Source organism: Ursus americanus, chromosome 13 (genome assembly GCF_024610735.1).
Source record: "Ursus americanus isolate L20-20 chromosome 13, mUrsAme1.1.p, whole genome shotgun sequence".
NCBI lineage: Eukaryota > Metazoa > Chordata > Mammalia > Carnivora > Ursidae > Ursus > Ursus americanus.
In genome coordinates, this window is record NC_142139.1 from 36,882,413 (window position 1) to 36,901,815 (window position 19,403).

The 19,403-nt window shown below is 37.7% G+C and overlaps 1 protein-coding gene across 2 annotated transcripts in view; it reads left to right on the top strand.

Moving 5' to 3' along the window:
- ARHGAP10 (Rho GTPase activating protein 10) overlaps positions 1-19,403 on the top strand; it is a 313,438-nt gene that overhangs the window by 236,187 nt on the left and 57,848 nt on the right. The window lies entirely within an intron of this gene.

Consider the following 19,403-nt stretch of genomic DNA (forward strand, 5'->3'; position numbering starts at 1 on the left):
CATCAGTTGAGAGGATCATATGGTTCTTGTCCTTTCTTTTATGAATGTAGTGTATAACATTGATTGGCTGGTGGATTTTGAACCACCCTGGCAGCCGAAGAATAAGTTCCACTCGGTCGTGGTGAATAATCCTTTTAATATACTGTTGGCCCCTGCTGGCTAGTATCTTAGTGGGAATTTTGCATCAGGGATATTGGTCTGTAATTCTCCTTTTTGATGAGGTCTTTGTCTGGGTTTGGGATGAAGGTAATGCTAGCCTCATAGAACGAGTTTAGAAGTTTTCCCTCCATTTCTATTTTTTGAAACAGCTTCAGAAGAATAGGTATTAATTCTTCTTTAAGTGTTTGGTAGAATTCCCCTGGGAAGCCGTTCAGCTCTGGCCTCTTGTTTGTTGAGAGATTTTTGATTACTGCTTCAATTTCCTTGCTGGTTATGGCTCTGTTCAGGTTTTCTATTTCTTTCTGGTTCAGTTTTGGTAGTTTATATGGCTCTAGGAATGCATGCATTTCTTCCAGGTTGTCTACTTTGTTGGTATTTAGTTGCTCATAATATGTTCTTGTAATTGTTTGTATTTCTTTGGTGTTGGTTGTGACCTCTCCTCTTTCATTCTTGATTTTATTTATTTGGATCCTTTCTCTTTTCTTTTTGATAAGTCTGGCCAGGGGTTTATCAATCTTATTAATTCTTTCAAAGAACCAGCTCCTAGTTTTGTTGATCTGTTCTACTGTTCTTTTGGTTTCGATTTCATTGATTTCTGCTCTAATCTTTATTAATTCTCTTCTCCTGCTGGGTTTTGGGTGTATTTGCTGTTCTTTCTCCAGCTCCTTTAGGTGTTAGGTTAGGTTTTGTATTTGAGACCTTTCTTGCTTCTTGAGAAAGGCTTGTATTGCTATATACCCCCCTTTTAGGGCAGTCTTTGCTGCATCCCAAAGGTTTTGAACAGTTGTGTTTTCATTTTCATTTGTTTCCAAGAATTTTTAAAAATTCTTCTTTAATTTCCTGGTTGACCCATTCATTCTTTAGTAGGATGTTCTTTAACCTCCATGTATTTGAGTTCTTTCCAAATTTCCTCCCGGGATTGAGTTCCAGTTTCAAGCACTGTGGTCTGAAAATATGCAGGGAATGATCCCAGTCTTTTGGTACTGGTTGAAACTGGATTTGTGACCCAGTTTGTGATCTATTCGGGAGAATGTTCCATGTGCCCTCAAGAAGAATGTGTATTCTGTTGCCGTAGGATGGAATCCCTGAATATATATGTGAAGTCCATCTGGTTCAGTGTCATTCAAAGCCCTTATTTTCTTGTTGATGTTCTGCTTAGGTGATCTGACCATTGCAGTGAGTGGGGTGTTACCATCCCTATGATTATTGTATTATTATCACTGTGTTTAATTTTGTTATTAATTGGTTTATATAATTGGCTGCTCCCATGTTAGGGGCATAAGTATTTACAGTTGTTAGATCTTCTTGTTGGATAGCCACTTTAATTATGATACAGTGTCCTTCCTCATCTCTTACTGCAGTCTTTGGTTTAAAATCTAATTTGTCTGATATAAGGATTGCTACCTCAGCTTTCTTTTGATGTTCATTAGTATGATACATCATTTCCCACCCCCTCACTTTCAATCTGGAGGTGTCTTTGGGTCTAAAATGAGTCTCTTGAAGACAGCATATCGATGGGTCTTGCTTTTTTTATTCAATCCGATACTCTGTGTCTTTTGATTGGGGCATTTAGCCCATTTACATTCAGAGTAACTATTGAAAGATATGAATTTAGTGCCATTGTATTACCTATAAAGTCACTGTTTCTGTATATTGTCTCTGTTCCTTTCTGGTCTGTGTTACTTTTGGGCTCTGTCTTTGCTTAAAGGATCCCCTTTAATATTGCTTGCAGGATTGGTTTAGTGGTCACAAATTCTTTTAGTTTGTGTTTTTTCTGGAAGCTTTTTATCCCTTCTTTTATTCAGCCTTGCTGGATAAAGTATTCTTGGCTGCGTATTTTTCTCATTTAGCACTCTAAATATATCTTGCCAGTCCTTTCTGGCCTGCCAAGTCTCTATGGATAGGTCTTCTGCCAGTCTAATGTTTCTACCCTTGTGGGTTATGGAACTTTTGTCCTGAGCTGCTGTCAGGATTTTCTGTTTGTCTCTGAGATTCGCAAGTTTCACTATTATACGTCAGGGTATTGACCTGTTTTTATTGATATTGAAAGGGGTTCTCTGTGCCTCCTGGACTTGAATGCCTGTTTTCTTTCCCGGATTAGGGAAGTTCTCTCCTATAATTTGTTCCAGTATAGCTTCTGCCCCCCTCTTTCTGGGATTCCAATTTTTCTAATATTATTTTGCTTTATGGTATCACTTATCTCTCGGATTCTCCCTTCATGATCCAGTAGTTGTTTCTCTCTCTTTTTCTCAGCTTCTTTATTCTTCATCATTTTATCTTCTGTATCACTAATTCTCTCTTCTGTCTCTTTTATCCTAGCAGTTAGAGCCTCCATTTTTTATTTAATCTCACTAATAGCTTCTTGATTTTGACTTTTTTGGATTTTAATTCTTTTATTTCTCCAGAAAGGGATTCTCTAGTGTCTTCCATGCCTTTTTCAAGCCCAGCTAGTATCTTTATAATCGTTATTCTGAAATCCAGTTCCGACATCTTACTTATATCCATACTGATTAGGTAGGTCCCTGGCAGTTAGTACTGCCTCTTTTTCTCTTTTTTGAGGTGAGTTTTTCTATCTTGTCATTCTTTCAGAAAGTGATTGCTTTGCTATTTGGAAATGCAATTGCAGCAATTATTTTCTTAGATCTCCGGTTTAGTTCACTGGTGTTCAGAATGATTTGATAGCTATCTAGCTGAATTCCTGGGACTAAACAGAACTAAGGTCTCCTACTCCGCCATCATGGACTCTCTCCACCAAATTTTAAGAACTTCTGACGAGGGTACATTTCTTCATTTATATATGCGAGGATATCATATATCATGTTGTTAGGATCTAGGTGTATAGAGCATTGCTATTTCCCAGACTGAAAAGAAATTGATTGGTAGGTTCCTTGTTAACCTGTGGTAGTTTCTGGTTATCCTTTTCTGCTCTTCCAAGTGATCACCATTCCTTTAGTAAGAAATCTGAGTCCAGTTTGGGATCTCCATTTGTTGAAGTATTTCCTCTGCTTCAATTCCTTTCCTTCATTCATGGGTACCTTTTGTTGTTGTTGTTGTTGTTGTTTCAGAGTTAAGATTAAATTTTTGAAAATGTCTTTGGCCCTTTGAGAAGGCTTTCCTTTCAGGACCTCAAATGATGGAAGAATGCATTACTTTACACAGACCATTTTGATGTTTGCTGTCATGAAACCTAAGTCTGGTATCCAGATAAGGGACAGTGCTATTCCTTGGAGAGAATATGTGGCTTAACTCCTGATCTTTTTTAATTTTTGAAATTACATTTTATATGGTTAACTAATTCAAAACATCCTTGATCTCTGTGATTTAGTGTTGGTCATATGGATACTTTTTAAGGTATGTTTGTCTTTGCTCTTTCTTTCTGCCATGAAAGTAGTGGGAGAATAAAGACCTGGCCAGATGAAGTGTGTGAGGGCTGTAGTGATTGCAGGGTACATTGACTTACGGGAAGAGCATGGTGTTTGTGATGCTAGACATCATCTGGTCTGGTGCAACTGTTTCGGCTGATCAGGAAACTGAGGCCTAGACAGGTTGTTACTTTCCCAAGATCATAGTGTATTTAATAGCAAGGAGTATTATTACTTTATGACCTTGTGGCCCTTTACTAGTAATATGATTGTACACAACTTATTTGATCTCTTAGGGCATCTATTTCCTCATCCGTATCATCGAAATCAAAATAGCAATGTTGTAGAGTTGTTGATATTAATTTACATAATACCCTTTCTTTTGAAAAATTTCAGACCCACAGAAAGGCTGAAACATAATGAACTAAACATTTGTATTTCGTGTATCCTATAGAAGTTATTACATTATTATTCTTATTGTTTTTGAACCATTTGAGATGAAGTTCCATTTCTTCATGACCCCCTTCATTTCTAAATACTGCAGCATGTGTCTTCCAAAACCAAGAACAAATTCAGGAAGTTTGACACTGACACTATATTGTTATTTAGTGTATTGCAACACAAAATGTGACCCACAGACCCAACACATTGATACTCACTGGGAATTTGTTAGAATTGGGAAGTTGGGGCCCCATTCCAGGCCTGCTGAATCAGAATCTGCATTTTAACAAGACCCCTGATTTGTATGTGTATGAGTATTTAAGAAGCACTGTTCTGAATAGTCCATATTATACTTCATTAATTTTTACATGATCCTTTTTTTTTTCTTAAAGTAATCTCTTTGCCCAACATGGAGCTTGAACTCATGGCCCTCAGATCAAGAGTTGCATGCTCCACTGGCTGAGCCAGCCAGGTGCCCCACATGATATGTTTTATAGAAAAATTTACCCATATTCGGGGTCCAGTCCTGTATAATGAACTGTGTTTTAATAATTGGCATGTCTCTTTAATGTCCTTTAATTTAGAATAATTCCTCAGTCTTTGTCCTTCATGATACTGATACTATTGAACAGTATAAACCAGATGTTTTTTAATTTTTTAATTTTAAAATTTTAATTCTAGTATAGTTAATACAGTGTTGTATTAGTTTCAGGTGTACAATATAGTGATTCAACAATCCTATATGTTACTCAGTGCTCATCATGGCAGGTGTACTGTTTAATCCCCATCATCTGTTTTTACATCCCCCACCCACCTGCCCTCTGGCAACCACCAGTTTGTTCTCTGTAGTTAATAATCTGTTTTTTGGTTTGTCTATTTTTTTCTTTGTTCATTTGTTCGGTTTCTTAAATTCTGCACATGAGTGAAATCATAGTATTTGTCTTTCTCTGACTTATTTCACTTATTATACCCTCTAGATCCATCCATTCTTCTTTATGGCTGATTAATATTCCACTTTGTATATATAAACTATGTCTTCCTTATCCATTCATCTATCAATGGACACTTGGGCAGCTTCCATAATTTGGCTACTGTAAAGCTGCGGTAAAGATAGGGGTGCATGCGTGTGTGTGTGTGTGTGTGTGTGTGTGTGTGTATGTATGTTTTAATTTTTAAAAATTTTTTTAAGACTTATGTATTTGAGAGAGAGAGAGAGTGAGAGAGAGTGAACATGAGTGGGGAGCAGAGTCAGACGGACTGAGTAGGGAGCTCCATGCAGGTCTAGGTCCCAGGACCCCGAGATCATGACCTGAGCTGAAGGCAGAAGCTTAACTGACTTAGCCACCCAGGTGCGCCAGGGGAGCAAATATTTCTTCAAAGTAGTGTTTTTGTGTTCTTTGGGTAAATACCCAGTAATGGAATTACTGGCTCTTATGGCAGCTCTATTTTTAATCTTTTGATGAACCTCCTTACTGTTTTCCACAGTGGCCGCACAAGTTTGCATTCCCACCAATGCACTAAGGTTCCTTTTTCTCCACATCCTCGTTAACGCTTGTTGTTTTTTGTGTTTTTTTCGGTTTTAGCTATTCTGAGAGGTGTGAGGTTATATCTCATTGCAGTTCTGGTGGGCATTTCCCCAATAGTTAGTGATGTTGAGCATCATTTCATGTACCTGTTGGCTATCTGGATTTCTTCTTTGGAGAAATGTCTGTTCATATTTTCTGCCCATTTTTAATTGGAATATTTTTGTGTTTGTGTGTGTTGAGTTGTATACGTTCTTTATGTATTTTGGATACTAACCCTTTATCATATATGTCATTTGCAAATATCTTCTCCCATTTCGTAGGTTGTCTTTCAGTTTTGTTGATTATTTCCTTTGCTGTACAGAAGCTTTTTATTTTGTTATAGTCCCAATAGTAAATATTTGCTTTTGTTTCCCTTGCCTCAGGATATGTTTGTAGAAAACTATTGCTATGGCCTATGTCAGAGAAATTAGTCCCTCTGCTCTCTTCTAGGATTTTTATGTTTTCACTTCTCACATTTGGATCTTCAATTTATTTTGAGTTTGTTTTTGCATGTGGTGTAAGAAAGTGGTCCAATTTCATTCTTTTGATTGTGATTGTGCGGTTTTCCCCAGCACTGTTTGTTGAGGAGGTGGTCTTTTTCCCATTGCATAGTCTTGTCTTCTTTGTCATACATTAATTGATCATATAAATGTGGGTTTATTTCTGGGCTCTCTATCTGTTCCACTGATTTATGTGCCTAGTTTTGTGCCAGTATAATAATGTTTTGATTACTACTGCGTTGTAGTATATCTTGATACCTGGGATTGCCATACTTCCAGTTTTGTTCTTCTTTGTCAAGATTGCTTTGGCTGTTTGGAATCTTTTGTGGTTCCATACAAATTTTAGGATTACTCATTCTAGTTCTGTGAAAAATGCTGTTGATATTTTTAGGCGGGTTGTATTAAGTGTGTAGTTTGCTTTGGGTAGTATAGACATTTTAACAATATTTGTCTTTTCTATCCATAAGCATGGATATCTTTCCATTTGTGTTATCTTCAATTTCTTACATCAGTGTTTTATTGTTTTTGGAGTGCAAGTTTCAGCTCCTTGGTTGAGTTTATTCCTGGGTATTTTATTATTTTTGGTGCAATTAGAAGTGGGACTTTTTTTTTTTTTTAATTTCTCTTTTTGCTGCTTCGTTATTAGTGTATAGAAATGCAGTGAATTTCTGGATATTGATTTTGTATCCTGTGACTATTCTGAATTCATTTATCAGTTCTAGTAGTTTTTTGGTGGAATCTTTCGGGCTTTTTACATATAGTATCACATCATCTGCAAATAGTGAAAATTTTACTTCTTTCTTAACGAATTTGGATGCGTTTTATTTCTTTTTCTTCTCTGATTGGTATGGCTAGGATTTCCAGTACTGTGTTGAATAAAACTGGTGAGGGTGGATATCCTTGTCTTGTTCCTGATCTTAGGGGGAAAAGCTCTCAGTTTTTGCCACTGTGGATGATGTTAGTTGTGAGTTTTTCATATATGGCCTTTATTATACTGAGGTATGTTCCCTCTAAACCTAATTTTTTGAGGGTTTTTATCATGGAGGGATATAGTACTTGTTAATGCTTTTCCTGCATCTGTGGAAATGATAATATGGTTTTTATCCTTTCTCTTGTTGATGTGATGTATCATGTTTATTGACTTGTGAATATTGAACCACCCTTGCATCCTAGACATAAATCCCACTTGATCATGGTGAATGATTTTTTAAATGTATAGTTAGATCGGTTTACTAATATTTTGTTGAGAATTTTTGCATCTATGTTCACCAGAGATACTCGCTTGTAGTTCTCTTTTTTTGGTAGTGCCTTTATCTGGTTTTGGTATCATGATAATCCTGGCCTCAGAAAGAATTTGGAAGCTTTCTTTCCTTTCCTATTTTTTGGAATAGTTTGAGAACAGTAAGTATTAACTTTTCTTTAAATGTGTGGTAAGAGTCAACTGTGAAACTGTGTGGTTCTGGACTTTTGTTTGTTGGAAGTTTTTTGATTACTGATTCTGTTTCATTGCTGGTTGTCATTCTGTTCAAATATTCTTCTTTCTGATTTTGTTTTGGGAGGTATGTTTCTAGGAATTTATCCACTTCTGGGTTGTCCAATTTGTTGGCATGTAATTTTTCATAATACTGTCTTATAATCCTTTGTATTTCTGTGGCGTCAGTTATTTCTGTTTTTTTTTTTTTTTTTTATTGTCTGTCTCTCTTTCTCTCTCTGAATCTGGCTAAAGGTTTATCAATTTTGTTGATTTTTTCAAAGAATCAGCTCCTGGTTTCATTGATTTATCTTTTTTTTTTTTTAAGTTTCTGTTTTGTTTATTTTTGCTTTAATATTTATTACTTCCTTCCTACTGCTGGTTTGGGGTTTTGTTATTCTTTTTCTAGCTCCTTTAGGTATAACATTTGGTTGGTTCGTTGTAATTTTGCTTGCTTCTTGAGGTAGGCCTGTATTGTTATAAACTTCCCTCTTAGAATGGCTTTTGCTGCATCCCAAAGATTTTGGACTGCTTTTTTTATTTTCATTTGTCTCCACGTAATTTTTTATTTCCTCTTTGATTTCTTGGTTGACTTATTCATTGTTTAGTAGCCTGTTATTTCACCTTCATGTATTTGCTTTTTTCCAGATTTTTTCTTGTGGTTGATCTCTAGTTTCATAGCATTTTGGTCAGAAAGGATACATAGTATGACTTCAGTCTTTGTGAATTTGTTGAGACTTGTTTTGTGGCCTAATATGTAATGTTTTGTAGAATGTTCCATGTGCACTTGAAAAGAATATGTATTTTGCTGTTTTAGGATTGAATATTCTGAATATATCCATTAGATCCATATGGTCCAATGTGTCATTCATAGCTACTGTTTCCTTGTTGATTTTCTATCTACATGATCTATCTATGCATTGATGTAATTGGGGTGTTAAAGACCCCTGCTACTATTGTATTACTATGGATTATTTCCTTTATGTTTGTTATTAGGTGCTTAATGTATTTGGGTGCTCCCATTGTTATATCTTATTGGATTGTTCCCTTTATGATTATGTAATATCCTTTTTTGTCTCTTGTTACAGTATTTCTTTAAAGTCCATTTTGTCTGATATAAGTATTGCTACCCCGGCTTTCTTTTCACCTCCATTTCCATGACAACTGCTTTTCCATGCCTTCACTTTCAACCGGCTTGTGTCTTTAGGTCTGAAATGAGTCTGTTGGGGGCTGTGTATAGATGGGTCTTGCTTTTTTATTTATTCTATCACTCTTTGTTTTTTGATTGGAGCATTTAGTCCATTTACATTCAAAGTAACTATTGATAGGTATTTATTTATTACCATTTTGTTACTTGTTTTATGGTTGTTTTTGTAGTTCTTTTCTGTTACTTTGTTCTCTTGTCTCTTCTCTCATAGCTTATTGGTTTTCTTTAGTGATATACTTGGATTTCTTTGTCTTTATTTTTTGCATATTACTAGTTTTTGATTTGTGGTTACCATTAGGTTTGTGTATAACGTCTTCTGCATGTAGTGGTCTATATTAAGTTCATGGTCACTTAAGTTTGAACCCATTCTTTACTCTTCTTCCTCCCATGTTTTAGGTATATAGTGTCATACTTTATATTTTCTAATTTCAACATTTACATTTACTAATTTTTATTTTATTTTTTTCTAAAGATTCACCCATTTATTAGAGAGAGAGAGAGAGAGAGAGAGAGAGATAGCATGAGCACACGTGTGGGGGGAGGGCAGAGGGAGAGGGAAAGAAACAGACTTGCTGCTGAGTATGGAGCCCAACGTGGGGCTCAGTCCCACGACCCCGAGATCATGACCTGAGCCAAAATCAAGAGTTGGATGCTCAACTGACTGAGCTACCCAGGGGCCCCAGCCTTGATTTATTTTTACAAATATAATTTTACTGCTTTTGTGCATCCTACCTTTCTTGCTCCTACTTATGGTGTTTTCTTTCCATTCTGAGTCCCCTTTAACATTTTTTGTAAGGCCTGGTTTAGTGGTCATAAATTCCTTTAACTTTTGTTTGTTTGGGAAACTGCTCTCTCCTTCTATTCTGAGTGGTAGCCTAGCTGGATAGAATATTCTTGTTGCAGGATTTTCCTTTTAGCACTTTGAATATATTATGCAACTATCTTCAGATCTGTAAAGTTTCTGTTGAAAAATCAGCTGATAGCCTGGGATTGAGTTTCCTGAATATGTAACTGTTTTCTTTTCCTTTGCTGCTTTTAAAATTCTCTCTTTATCAGTATTTTTTGCCATTTTAATTGCTGTGTGTCTTGGTGTAGACCTCCTTGGGTTGATTTTGTTGGGAGCTCTCTGTGCCTCCTGGATCTAGATTTCTGTTTCCTTCCCCACATTTGGGAAGTTTTCAGCTGTTATTTCTTCACAAAATTTTCTGTCCCCATTTCTCTTTCTTTTCTTCCTGGGATCTCTACTATATGAATGCTATTTCCTTGATGGTATTGCTGAGTTCCCTTGACTGTTTTCATTTTTATTATTTTTTCTCTCTCCTGTTCAGCTGGATTGCTTTCCATTACCCTGTCTCCCAGGTCACTGATCCATTCTTCTGCTTTCTCTAGTCTACTATTTATTCTCTCTAATGTATTTTTAATTTCAGCTATTGAATTATTCATCTCTGATTGGTTCTTTTATGTTTTCCGTCTCTTTGTTGAGGATTTCACTGATGTCCTCTACTCTTTTCTCAAGTCCAGTGAGTATCTTTATTACCATTGTTTTAAATTCTCTATCAGGCATATTATCTCCCTTTTGCTTAGGTCTCTTGCTGTGATTTTCCTCTTTTATTTGGGACATATTCCTTTGTCTCCTCATTTTGTCTAACTCTCTGTGTTAGTTTCCATGTGTTGGGCAAGTCAGCTATGTCTCCTGCTCTTGAAAGTAATGGCTTATGAATGAGAGGTCCTATAAGTGTCCTGCAGTGCAATGTCACCTGTTCACCAGGACCTGGCACTTCATGGGAATCTCCTATGTGTGTTACTTGCATGCTGCTGTTGTGGCTGATCTGGCTTTGTTCAAGCCAGTCATGTGCCATGGCTCTCTTTGCCTGTTGTGGGCAGGGTTTGGTCCCTGTGTTGTTAGTGGGCAAGTCTGGGGCCACCTTGTGCTTGAGTTGAGTTAGACTATGCATCTTCCAGAGGAACAGTAGCACTGAACTGCAGGGTGCTTTCCCTGAGTTTTCCCCTGTGAAACTTTTTTTAGTGGATATGTTCTGCAGTCAGACCTAATATTTGCCCCTAGCCCACTCCTGGGACTGCAGGTAGAATGATGTATCTAGTTATCATCCCTTCTCCATGTGATAGGAGTCACTTTGCAGTGGTGCTGGCCACTGTCAGGGCTGCTTGCGCAGTGCCAAGCTTTTGGCACCACTTTGGATGGGCTGTGGCTAAGGGTTTATTGGAGGGGGCAGGGTGCATTGTGACAGCAAGGTCCACACCAGTGCACCATGGGAGAGGACCTGCAGCAGTTTGGGAAAATTCCTGCCAAGTCTGGGTGGGTTGTGGGGAGCATATCCACAGAAGTGTGATGGGGCAGGGGTGCTTTTAACAAGCTAGGTGGAGAATGTTGGCCCTGTGCTGGTTCCCTCAGGTGTCCGTATATCTAGGCTCGGAAGCAGGGTGGGTAAATGGTGTCATTAGCTCTTTTTGTCTTGGAGAAGTCTCCCAAAGATTCCTGCCCCCTCCAGCCTGTGCTCTGATATCAGTAAATAAATCTCCTTCCTGTAAACCCTTAGTGTTTTTTGAATTGCTGCTTGTATGCTATATCTCAGCAGGGCTGTTTGTTGTGCTGTTTAATGATGGGAACTCAGTTTCCTCTCTCCCTTTAGCTCCCAAAGCCAGGCCCACTGATTTTTAAAGTTCCAGGTGCTAAGCCACACCAATTGTAAGAAATTGTGAAGCCAGGCCCCTTCAAAGCCAAATGTTATGGGGATTCCTCTTCCAGTGTGTGTTCCCTGTGCCTGAGGTATCTGGTATGGGGTCTGGTCCTCTCCCCTCTCCCTGCCCACTGTGTCCCTTCCTCCTGCAGACAGTCCTGCAGGTCCATTTGTTTCCTGACACTGTCTTTGCCCTTCCTACCCTCTTCAGTGTGGCATCTTTTCTACATTTAGCTGTGGAGAGTCTGCTCTGCCAGTCTTTGGGTCGTTTTCTGGTGTTTCGGATATAGAAAAAAAGTTTTTTCTGGTCAATTGTAGGCTATTAGGAGTTAAGGTTTTGGAAAGTGAAAAGTTGTATGTGGATTTTTGATTGCTTGGGGGAGGGGAGGTCAGCACCCCAACCCCCACATTATTCAAGGATCAACTCTAATTTGAAGCAAAAAAAAAAAAAAACAAAAAAAAAACCAATAAAAAAATGAAACCAAACTGTGCCTATAAATTTTAAAACCACTGATTTAATATGAAGACTGGTAAACGTCCCCTGCCCCTACCATGCAACTTCTCATAAAGGACCACCATTGACCACCTTCAAAACATGGTGTTGCTTTAGGCATTTTATTTTTATGAAAGTAAAAAATGGAGGGGGGAAAGAAAAGTCTGTTGCACTATCTCTTAAATATATAGACCGTGCCTGGGGGCGTACATACTTGAAAAAGATTTCAGATAATTCTGATAAATATAATCATATACATGCCTTCAGGAGATGTTTTCTTCACTGTGATTAAAATTCACACATTTTCTTTTAGAGAATTAATAGGTCTGTGGCTTATTTTTTCTTTCTAGGGAAATGGTCATTCTGGCCTACTCAGATGACGGGGTCATGGCTTGTATTCCAAAAGAAAAATGTCATTCACCTTGAAAATGTCATAAAATGATGAGTGTGTTTACTTGTATTCAGTTTAAAGTGTCACAGGTATCATTGAATCAGGGGCCTGCTTTTTGTCATGGCCAGAACTAGTGCTGGATTGGGGAGGCTTCATCTTGTGGTTCCCCAGGCCTTCGGGGATTGCAAATGGTGGGCTTCCAAGTGTTCTGATCCTCTGTGTTGCTGTTAGAACCAAGTGATTTCTGAGGGAGCATTGAGTCCTGCAAAGATAAAGGGTGAAAAAAAACCTCAAAAAATTTTGGGGGAAGTGGTACACCAAAATTGGAGAAGGAAGAGTAAAAGAAAAAAAAAAAAGGAATATTATGTATGGAGTATGCTTCATTGTTGATATAGAGTACTTCTGTTTCCTTACTGTTATTCTAGGCTTTTATTTCGAAATGAAAACCTTTTTATTTATTGGGTTTTTATTTAGTGAAGAATATTTGTCAGCATTTGGGTTTAGAAAATCAAAGTTACAGCTGTGTTTGGGAAAGTGTATTCTTCTGACTTTGGAAGGTGTATGCTTGCGTTTCCCAAATGTTTGCAGGTGCAAATTGATAAAACTGCACCTGGAGTGTTTTTAAAGGTTTGCAAACCAGAAAACAACATTTATAACTGGGAATATATGTTCACACCATGAGTGTAAGAGCAGTGTAGCTTTGGTTTAATCAGGAGAAGTCTCTCTTATGAATTGATTGGGAAGAAAGTTATTTAGGAAGCCTATAAACATTTTCTTAATGCCATTTAGTTCCCAATATATCAGAGTTATTAATTATTGTTATTATTACCTCTGTCAGTCCTTGTTGAACACTAGAAAAACCAGGGCACTGATGTTGCATGCACAGTTAATGCCACTGAAAGTACCCACAGTTTAGGGTAGGTACTTCTGGGGGATGTTTCATTATATAAAGTCTGGTAGATAGAAGTTGTTATTTACCAAAATCTTGAAGTAAAAAATCCAAAGTCAACTATGTATTACTCTAGCGCATGGAGTGCTACAGAAATCAATGTGGTGTATATACCCTATTAGGACTTGGGAAGGGGTCTGAAAATGTCTCTAGAAATTAAGGCTAAAAACTTGGAAAGAAAGAAAAACAGGAACTGTAGCAATTTGGTAAATTCCAAAAAGTACACTTTTTTTCTTTTCTTTTTTTTTCTCTTCTTTTCTTTCTTTTCTTTTCTTTTTTTGGGGTGATTGTTGTAAACAAACATTGAAGTTGTTTTTCAAAAAGCTCACAATAAGTCAGGGCCACAGTGAAAGCCCAGGCTTGTAGGATCAATAGGCTGGGACTGGGAATGTTTGCCCTCCCCCTGTCTTCTGTGACACAGTGGAAGGGGCCTCATGCTGATGGGTAGTTGTGGGACTCTGAACCAAACCCTGTAACATGGTCCAGCGTAAGTCCCACAGATCCCCGTGTTGAGGGTTGCATCAGATAACGCATATGAAAGCACGTGGAGGAACTGCAGCTATTAAACAGAATCTCCCCTGATGAGGAACTACATGCATAAAGAGCAGTCTGTTGGAAAGAAAGGACCAGAGCCAGGAAGATGGGAAATAGCAGTTGGCGTTGAGGCCCTTGTCTGGAACTAGAGCTTGAGTTTACCACTAACTAGTGGTATAAATAACGAGCAAATCTTTAACCACAGGCATGTCTGTTTGTTCCACTGTGAGATAAGTAGGATACTTTTCAGCTCTGAGATTCTGAGTTCTAATGAACCAGAACAAACGTGAAGCCTTAGAATATTTCCAGCGTCAAGTCTAAACCCAACTGGTATTTCACTGTCAGCCCCTATTGTTGATTCTGGTTACATTTTCTGTAAAAGACCTGTATTTAGTCCTGGGGTCGAGCCAATTCAAGGACAGACAGCTGGAAAGTTTTCAGAGTTCTCTGTGTACTGCTCACACAGTAGCTGACTTCCGAAGTTATGTTGTAGATGGAAGGTTCATGCTACCTTGGTGCCAGCTTAGAGTCATACAATCTTAAGGTGATGAATGTTTGTCTAAATACAATATAGACTCTGAAGCTGAAAGCGATATCTGGGCCATTCCGTAGTTCAATATTGTGGAAAGAAGATTAGAATTTTTTTTCGGTCCCTCTGTGTACGTTGAATGTTTACTAAAGGGAGTAGGCATTGATTTCCAACCACCTTCTGGCTATCCCTCTCTCTGTTTAAGGGTAGAATAGTTAGGTGAGATATGCCATCATGAAAGATGACATAGTGTGGATGGGGCTTAATGTGCTGCATAATACTGGAGACAGGGCAGCATAGTGACTAACACATCCGGACTGGAGTCAGGAAATCTGGGTTCAAACCTTTGTAGGTCAAGCACTTGGTCATAGGAATATGTCAGGCATATATTTCAACTACCCAATAGTTGTGACTATTATTATTGAAGATGATAGAAATACGCACAGGTATTAACAATCTTCCTATTGCAGTAAAGACCAGTGAATTCTTCTGTAGAAACATGCTTAAAAAAAAAAAAAAGAATTATCTCATCCCCCTTAATTTCCTTTAACCATATTACTAGTTAATTTAGTTGAATCAAACGCTGCAGGTTTGAGTCAGGCATTAAAGCAAAATTTTCAGAGACCATTTTTATTTCCTGTTATCTACAAAGCATTTCTAGCAGACACAGCCCAATCATTTCCATATGTGGCCCCTGGTCGCAGAGCAGGAAGGACTTGGGGAGGTATTTATCTGTGTGGCTGAGTCCCATGGGCATAAATGTGCAGTTTGTTGAGTCTGAGGAATCTGTGACTGAGAGGTGGTGCCAGACTTGTGTTTGTGCTGACACTCAGGAGACCTGAATATGCGCTTACTTACCTGACATGCCTACATGCCGAGTTTTGTTTTTTGTCATTGGATTGTCTGGTTTGAGTTTTTCTTTGTTGTAAAATACGTAGGTGCAGTGAAGAAACTTTCTATCCTGAAAATACTGTTTTGAGTAGACTTGATCTTTTAGTATTGTTTCAGATGAGATCATCTGCCCTACAGTGAAGGAAGCGTGGTGCTGGGGAAGTTTGGAGAGTCCAAAGATTTTGGAAAGAGACCTGGGCAGTAAAGGAATTTGCATCCCTACAGTGGTTCTAGAATCGGGAAGTCAGTGTTAAAGGTGACACGCATCTTGGCCACACAGAACAAGACAAGCAAAATTGTAACTTCTAGAATCAGATGGCCAGAAAACAGGTCAAAACTTTTCAAGTATAAACAGTTTACTGTTTCTTCCTCTCCTGCTTTTTAAAAAGAATATTTTTAAAAAGTTATTTCTGGTGTTTCGAAGAGAACCATGAAAGCATAGCTTTGTAGCTTAAAAAACAAACAAGAAAAAGAGTGAGTGCTTGAGGCTAGTGCCTTGGCAAACAAGATAGATGCATATGAAAGGTAATGGGGTCTTGAAACGTTTGGAAGGCATAGCTCAGTGATGGTGAGTTTTAGGTAGATATTCTCTTGTATACATAATCTGAGATTATATAATCTCCAGTTTTATTCTTTTTAAACAGATATAGAACAGTATAGTTGGTGATTTTTTTCCCCCTAGAATGAAATTTTGTTTTTCAAACTGGCAACAGGGTCTTTGGAATCAGAGCTGAGGGTGGAGATACCAACTCTATCATTTTCAAACTGGAGACTTGGATTCATTGTTTAATCTTTGAGCTTTTATCATTTTAAAATGTGGGGAACAATGCTTCCCTCAAAAGTTGTGAGAATATTAAAGCCTACTACCTAGTAGGTGTTTTTGAAATGTTAAATGTATTCAATGAAAAAGGAAGTGATTTACATCTCAGATTTTAGTGCTGCAGTGCACACAAAATAATGTTGTGATTCTAGCCGACTTGGGAATTTCAATAAGGGGCTCTATTTGTTTCTTCCCTTTGCCCATTGCTTGATGGGCTTTTTCCATAAACATTTTAGAATCATAGTGTTTAGAATAACCAAACAGTGAATTGGAGGAATATTCAAAACCTTAAGAAATTGGTGCCCTCTCAAAACAGTGGTTGAGCTGAGTAGTGAGGGTCTAAATCCATTTTTATTATCACTGTTTACTGTATGTGATCGTATTTCAAGTATCAGTGGCTCCCGTTTATTTCTGGTTACAGTGGGCCAATTGCTGTACTAAACACTTTATAAACATTTTCTCATTTAATCCCTGTAATAACATGAGATCTAGTTGCTGTACAGATGAGAAAATGAGGTACCCTGCTTGAAGGAGTATGTCTAAACTTCCATAGTTGAGAAGACTTAAAAGCTAGGATAGAGCCTTCTCAAGTTAGCAAACGGGCTTTGGTGCCCCCTCATTCAGATGATAGGTTAACTCTTTGAAATGTTAATACAACGTGGAGTTTATTGAGGGAGTGGTTGATATTTAGAATCTGGAATATTTTACTCTAATTAGGACTTGGGAAATTCCAAGGAATTGATTGTGTATGTTCAGCGTCAGTTTTCTGAAATAATTTTTCTGGTGTTTTGATTTTGACTCTGGTCTATCCAGCAAAAGTACAGAGTGCAAAATAATGATTGTCTGAATGGGTATCTCTCAGCCTTGGCTACACAGAAGAATCACCCGGAAGCTTTAAAATGCAAATCAAAGGAAAACAACAAGCCTGAAGCTCAGTCCCCATTCCTGAGAGAATCTCTCCCCGGTTTTATTCAGATATAATTGATATAAAATGTTTGTATTAGTTTAGGGTGTACAGTATAATGATTTGATCTATGTATGTATTGTGAAATGATTATGACAGTAAGTTTGGTTAACTCCCATCACCTCACATACTTAAAACATTTTTGTTTCTTGTAATGAGAACTTTAAAGGTTTACTTTCTTAGCAACTTTCAAATATGCGATACAGTAGTGTTAACTATAGTCACCATGCTGTGCATTCCAACCCCAGAACTTTATCTTAAAACCGGAAGAAGTGTGAAGTTGGTACCCTTTGACCACCTTCATCCATTTCCCCCCATCCCCACCCTCCTGCCTCTGGCAACCACTAATCTGTTCTATTTCTAGGAGTTAGGGTTTTTTGTTTTTGTTTTTGTTTTTTAAGATTCCTCCTATAAGTGAGATCATAAAGGATTTGTGTTTCTTTGTCTGATTTCGGTTAGCATAATGCTCTCATGTCCATCCATGTTGTCACATATGGCAAGATTTCCTTATCTTTTTATGGCTGAATAATAATCTCTCAGATACTCTGATGTAAACTAAACATTGTCGTAAGTATTCCAGAGGCTTCTGGTGGCTCAGCCCTGGGATGTCTCAGATCAGTCCCCCAAGAGCATTGGAGTCACACTCCCAGGTCCTGTCTTGCTTAGAGTTTGACTCTGGACTTGAGCTGTCTCCACACTCCTACTCATCCTCTTACTCACGTTGGTGTGAATCTTGGAGGAAGGTCTTTTCAGAAGGTTATCAGCTATCCAGCATCAGTTCCGGGGATGTAACTTTGACATTGTTTATTTAGGCTTTGGATGTATTGGCTCTGTGTATTGTTTGGTATCCTATTCCAGTACTGTCCCAGAGGTATTTCCCATATTTGTAAAGATCAAACATAGGTAAATCAAGAAGCTATTCCAAAAGTTGGCCATACACATGTGCTGTTTTCTAGCAGTAGAAGTACGTTTTCCCATCTTTTCTCCTCTCCTTCACATTGTCATACGTTTCTCAGCCTAACCTCTCTCCTGTTCCCACTATCCCACAACCTTTTTAATTTGTACAGTGACAGATGGTAATGAATCCAGCTGTGGACAGTAGTTTAGACAGCAGAGGATTTTTTTTAAGGCAGATAAGTAGTTTGCTATTTGCCAGAGTGCCCGATTGGAACACAGCGGCTGTGGAAATATGGTGTTAGCAGGTTACCAGTTGGAGCACTAAATTACATTTTAGCTAGCAAATATTTGTCCAGAGTAATTGAAATCATTTTGTATTCCATTTACACATGAGGGGGCAGTATGGTACTATAAAGCAAAGGCTCCATTGAAATTGTCTATTTTTATTGGTATATAATAGTTTTTAGGTGAGAACTTTTAGACTCTGCGATTATAACTCTGACATGGCTTTAGCTGTTAAATGTGATACGCATATGTGATACCCTCACTTGTATACCCAGGTCACACGCCTGCTTTTATTTAAATGCATAAATACTCATTTCCTTGCAGCAGTGGGGTTTTCCCACAGTGCCTTTTATTGTGAGTTCTATATTTATGTTTTGTTTAATGCTAGCTAGCTTTCTTCCTGTTTCCTGCCTTCAGTCGGGGAACATCAGCCCTCTTGGAGATGCAGTGTCTATTAGGTTGATGTGTCTAAATATTGTATTTTATGACTTCATTGAAGACTGAAGGGTCTGCATTGTTGTTGGGGACAGGAAGCTTCTGAACCCAGGTCTTGGAAGGTCTATTATAAATCACCTCTGCATGATATGCTTCCCTTTACAGTACAGATTGCTTTTCTCAAAAGAAAAAAATTGCTAAGCAAAGAAGCAGCACATTTTAATTAATGTTATTATTGCTGATCTATGAGTGACACTGTAAAATAATCAAGGTGCTAATAATCTAGGTTTCATAAATGGAAGGGAAATTATTAAAAGAAGTTGGAAGGTATTAACTGATAAAATCTATAAAGCATTTTATGAAAAATGTACATAGGAATCTGAAAGGTAATTTCCTAAGCATAGGCTATTTTTAAATGTGTAAAAAATATTTGCAGTCATATGTTTCTGTTTATGTAGTTTGAAAAAAAAATTGAGACCAGCATTTGGCATAAATATAACCCTGTATGAAATTTAATGGGATATTTACTTTTAATGTTTTATCCTGGCTACTTTCTTTGTGGATGAATAGCTGGGGTATTGTCTACACCTGGTAAAGATAATTATACATATCTAGTCTGGGGATAAATTTATTTTGAAATGTAATGATTGGATGTTGCTTTTACTTAATTTTAATGGGAAATTTTATTTTGAAATCTTCTGTTAAAAAAATAAACGAACGGCTTAGGACCTGTACCTGAAATTTGAAGAAATGGGTTTTCGGCTCCAGCATGTTTGGGATGAGCTCCAAATCAAATGTTGTTTGATACTGG